Here is a 6,000-nt window from a genome sequence, read left to right as displayed (position 1 = left end):
TAAAATGTGCGGTGATATTCTGAAGGGAAACAACGTAGCATTTAAATTTACATGAAAAGAACAAACAAGATTTACGAGATTTCCTTCTGAATAATAATAATAATAACAATATTTACGAGATGCTGAATCCAATTGTTAAGTATGACTTAATTAAATCAATTGTCAAGTTGTTTTTCTTGAAGTGTTTCTTCTTAATAACTTCCCTTTTAAATTATGTTATTAATAAACTCTTGTTTACTTTACACTGTAATTACTGTCATGCCATCAAGTTTCTTCTTTTATGTAAAATTAGGAAATGTTGTCTGTGCACTTGTTTCAACAATAAAATTTAATTTCAATAATATGTTTCATTTCATTTTAACTGTGAAGAATGAAAAGTGGGTTTGTTTCTAAATAATTCCTCTTGATGCCGACTGATTGGTGTTTTGGTTCAATGCCGCTCTCTGATTGGCTGATCCTCGCTGATTGTGGATTATTATATTATTAAAGAAAATAATCTTTGTGACAAACCAAAGTTTATGATACTTTAACGATTTGTTCGGCAAGTTAATATTCACAAATTTAACACGACTTTCATGATTTTTGAAGCGCTGAAGTACTCAAATACTATTTGATCACTTACTAGTATTGCGTAACGATACCAAGCACTTATATTTACTGACGTTTTCAATGTCTACAACCAGGCGGCAACCTCCTAAAGCTGCATTCTCTCTCCTGACCACCAGGGGGCGACTCCTCTGGTTGTATAGAAGTCTATGCTTCATGTGTTAAAGCTGCATTCTCTCTCCTGACCACCAGGGGGCGACTCCTCTGGTTGTATAGAAGTCTATGCTTCATGTGTTAAAGCTGCATTCTCTCTCCTGACCACCAGGGGGCGACTCCTCTGGTTGTATAGAAGTCTATGCTTCATGTCTTAAAGCTGCATTCTCTCTCCTGACCACCAGGGGGCGACTCCTCTGGTTGTATAGAAGTCTATGCTTCATGTGTTAAAGCTGCATTCTCTCTCCTGACCACCAGGGGGCGACTCCTCTGGTTGTATAGAAGTCTATGCTTCATGTGTTAAAGCTGCATTCTCTCTCCTGACCACCAGGGGGCGACTCCTCTGGTTGTATAGAAGTCTATGCTTCATGTCTTAAAGCTGCATTCTCTCTCCTGACCACCAGGGGGCGACTCCTCTGGTTGTATAGAAGTCTATGCTTCATGTGTTAAAGCTGCATTCTCTCTCCTCACCACCAGGGGGCGACTCCTCTGGTTGTATAGAAGTCTATGCTTCATGTGTTAAAGCTGCATTCTCTCTACTGACCACCAGGGGGCGACTCCTCTGGTTGTATAGAAGTCTATGCTTCATGTGTTAAAGCTGCATTCTCTCTCCTGACCACCAGGGGGCGACTCCTCTGGTTGTATAGAAGTCTATACTTCATGTGTTAAAGCTGCATTCTCTCTACTGGCCACCAGGGGGCGACTCCTCTGGTTGTATAGAAGTCCATGCTTCATGTGTTAAAGCTGCATTCTCTCTCCTCACCACCAGGGGGCGACTCCTCTGGTTGTATAGAAGTCTATGCTTCATGTGTTAAAGCTGCATTCTCTCTACTGACCACCAGGGGGCGACTCCTCTGGTTGTATAGAAGTCTATGCTTCATGTGTTAAAGCTGCATTCTCTCTCCTGACCACCAGGGGGCGACTCCTCTGGTTGTATAGAAGTCTATGCTTCATGTGTTAAAGCTGCATTCTCTCTACTGACCACCAGGGGGCGACTCCTCTGGTTGTATAGAAGTCTATGCTTCATGTGTTAAAGCTGCATTCTCTCTACTGACCACCAGGGGGCGACTCCTCTGGTTGTATAGAAGTCTATGCTTCATGTGTTAAAGCTGCATTCTCTCTCCTGACCACCAGGGGGCGACTCCTCTGGTTGTATAGAAGTCTATGCTTCATGTGTTAAAGCTGCATTCTCTCTGCTGACCACCAGGAGGCGACTCCTCTGGTTGTATAGAAGTCTATGCTTCGTGTGTTAAAGCTGCATTCTCTCTCCTGACCACCAGGGGGCGACTCCTCTGGTTGTATAGAAGTCTATGCTGCGTGTGTTAAAGCTGCATTCTCTCTCCTGACCACCAGGGGGCGACTCCTCTGGTTGTATAGAAGTCTATGCTTCGTGTGTTAAAGCTGCATTCTCTCTCCTGACCACCAGGGGGCGACTCCTCTGGTTGTATAGAAGTCTATGCTGCGTGTGTTAAAGCTGCATTCTCTCTCCTGACCACCAGGGGGCGACTCCTCTGGTTGTATAGAAGTCTATGCTTCGTGTGTTAAAGCTGCATTCTCTCTCCTGACCACCAGGGGGCGACTCCTCTGGTTGTATAGAAGTCTATGCTTCGTGTGTTAAAGCTGCATTCTCTCTCCTGACCACCAGGGGGCGACTCCTCTGGTTGTATAAAAGTCTATGCTTCGTGTGTTAAAGCTGCATTCTCTCTCCTGACCACCAGGGGGCGACTCCTCTGGTTGTATAGAAGTCTATGCTGCGTGTGTTAAAGCTGCATTCTCTCTCCTGACCACCAGGGGGCGACTCCTCTGGTTGTATAGAAGTCTATGCTTCGTGTGTTAAAGCTGCATTCTCTCTCCTGACCACCAGGGGGCGACTCCTCTGGTTGTATAGAAGTCTATGCTTCGTGTGTTAAAGCTGCATTCTCTCTCCTGACCACCAGGGGGCGACTCCTCTGGTTGTATAGAAGTCTATGCTTCGTGTGTTAAAGCTGCATTCTCTCTCCTGACCACCAGGGGGCGACTCCTCTGGTTGTATAGAAGTATATGCTTTATGTGTTAAAGCTACATTCTCTCTCCTGACCACCAGGGGGCAACTCCTCTGGTTGTATAGAAGTCTATGTTTCATGTGTTAAAGCTGCATTCTCTCTCCTGACCACCAGGGGGCGACTCCTCCGGTTGTTTAGAAGTCTATGCTTCATGTGTTAAAGCTGCATTCTCTCTCCTGACCACCAGGGGGCAACTCCTCTGGTTGTATAGAAGTCTATGTTTCATGTGTTAAAGCTGCATTCTCTCTCCTGACCACCAGGGGGCGACTCCTCCGGTTGTTTAGAAGTCTATGCTTCATGTGTTAAAGCTGCATTCTCTCTCCTGACCACCAGGGGGCGACTCCTCCGGTTGTTTAGAAGTCTATGCTTCATGTGTTAAAGCTGCATTCTCTCTACTGACCACCAGGGGGCGACTCCTCTGGTTGTATAGAAGTCTATATAAATGACTCTACTTCTCTTGATGTATTCCCTCAGTAAACATTGTAAACATTAGTTTTTGGTCTCAATCTCTAGTTTCAAGTCTTCTTCAATACAGCGTGATGTTCATTTAGTAAATTATGTTCATTTAGAGTCAAACAGACCATAATGCAGGGTTTGCTTTAGGGGCGGGGCTACAAGGTGATTGACAGGTCTAAAGCAGCTTCTCTACGTCGCCTCCTCATTCCAAATATAGTCACTGCTCTTCATCCAACCCAACAACATGGTCGACGGCCGTAATCCAAGATGGCGACGGCGCAATCGTCAAACACGTCGTCATCGTGACGCCATAAACGTCACGAAGACGACGTCCACTTTCATATCGACGGTCCCACTCCGACCAACCTGAAAGATCGAAGACACGTAATAACTTTTCCTTATTTAAGGTAGTTTAGTTAACACCAAGAAGGCTTCACCGAGACACGGGGACTTTACAGGGAAGAAGAAAGAAGAAGGAAACGTGCCGAGCATTGAGGCCAGAAAGAACGTCAAATAGAGAAGGAAATAAATAGATTGTAATGAATGGATTAGATGGAGTGGTGGTGGTGGAAATGGCCGACAAAAGGTAGAAGGTGTAGCATTTCTGGGCCAGTCAAGAGGCCAACTATAGAAAGGTAGCGGCTGAGGCTTTCACAGGGACACTTCTGTCTGGAGTGGAGCTTCACAGCTGGGTGCCGTCCAATCAGAGAGCTGCAGGGAGCAGCGGGCGACCGAGTTAGCGACAACTTGATGAACGGCTGCAGAGGCCGGACATTCCCTACACCTAAGATTGAGCTATTTCTAGCGTCATGTAGAGACACCGTCCGTATTTTGGTTGACGGGACAATAATGAATATTATATCCACAGGCTGGAGTCGCCTGCCATTGTGTGTGAGGGGGGGCGGGGTGGGGGGGGTGCAGCAGTCTGACCTTCAGCGTGTTCTTCCCGTAGGACCTCCGAGTGCATCCGACGGATCGTCGTACTTGCTATCCGATTAATTGTCCCTTTTTTTCGCCGGTTCTTCCGATGTTCCTGAACCAGGCATCTAGTTCTCGATGCAACGATTTGCTTGTAAAAGGACGCGATTACCCCCCCCAGAACCAGAAGCTTACAGGATCTCAGAGGACCCAACGCGACCCATCTGTACCCCGACGCTCTAGATTGCCCTCAACCGGCAGCTTTGGACGCCCTCCACAGTTGTGACCATCATCGTGGTGATCGGTGTCCTGCAAAGACATGCGAGGCATTAATGCTCTCTCGATAAAAAACTACATCGTGAAAAAACTAATCTGCGTAGCAGCATCGGAGCTAACGGCTAACGTTCCATCGCTGTTATATTCTGTATAAAAAGGTGAATTATAGCGTAATCACGATGTGTTGAAACTGTGTTTGTTTGGCGAGAAACTTGAATAAATGCACTTGTTTAAAGGAGGCAATCTTACAGAAATATACAATAGATATTAGAGAGGGAATTATAACTTCTCCAATACCATTTTTTGTTTGTTTTTTAACGCACTGGTATCGGAAACGCTTTTCTGTATCGGCCGATGTGCAAAATTAGGAAGGGGAACGCATTGAAACATAAAGTATAGTAAAGCCGGTGCTTCTCATACCGACGCTCAACGTCAATGAATCGGTATTTGACGACTGAGGAGTCAGAACGGGATGTTTGGGAACTAGATTCAGCCCCCGGTTCCCTCCAGGTTCCTCCAGGTTTCTCCAGGTTCTTCCAGGTTCCAGGAAAGGACAGTCTTCACTTCTAGAGCTGCCATTTTGCACTAAGTGTCAACCCCTAAAAAAACAATCACACATTTCCGGTGCAGAATAAGATCTCCGCCATCAAAACTCTCCCCATGTTCCTTCTTTCTGAAGAGCGAACCCATCTCACCAAATATCTGCCGGCTTCCAGTGAACACGGCAGATGGATGAGAGGAATATCTTGAGCATCAAAGTGTGGGTTTTTTTTTCCTTGATGGGAGTCAAAATGTTGAATATGCAGATTGTGTCTTCACATCCCTCGACGCCCCCCCCCCCCCCCCCCCCTCCTTCCTTCAGGTCTGTTAGCTCAAGTGTTATTCCTCCCCTCCAACATTAACACATGCGACTCCATCCTTCTCGCCCTCCTTCAATCTGCTCGCGTGCTCCTCCTTTTCTTTTTTCTGCTCCTCCTGTGCCTGAAGCCAACAGCGGCGGCATGTTGAAATATAGAAAATAAAAAATTTAAAAAATGAATGTGTCCTGGTCTTTAAAATCTAGATGTGCTCCGGACCACTCGCCCCGGAGGCAGAACCCGTGATGGAGGCCGGACTCCATCGCGTGGAGAGCAAAAAAGGAGCGAGCGGATCGGGAAGAACATTTTATCACATTTACACAATCGTATAAGAATGCACAATTATCCTCCAACAAAATGTGTTTATTCCCACGACGTGAGAACGATGAGCGCTAAAAAGAAGAAGAAGCAAACTCATCATGAAGCAGATTCTCATTGACTTGGATAGATAGTTTATGTTTATTACTAATTTATTATTTATTTATACTAATAATTAATTAATTAACTGGGAACTGTGTCTGAAACACACACAAATGTAACTGAAACACACACTTAAACATACACACATGGGTATTATATTGAATATATGTATCTGAGAAGGTATATGTGTGTGTGTGTGTAGAATTTTATATGTATATATATATATATATATATATATATATATATATATATGTGTGTGTATATAGTGTATA

Source organism: Cyclopterus lumpus, chromosome 1, assembly GCF_009769545.1.
Source record: "Cyclopterus lumpus isolate fCycLum1 chromosome 1, fCycLum1.pri, whole genome shotgun sequence".
In the NCBI taxonomy this organism is placed as follows: domain Eukaryota; kingdom Metazoa; phylum Chordata; class Actinopteri; order Perciformes; family Cyclopteridae; genus Cyclopterus; species Cyclopterus lumpus.
The sequence above is the reverse complement of the archived record's forward strand: the minus strand, read 5'-3'. Positions refer to the sequence as shown.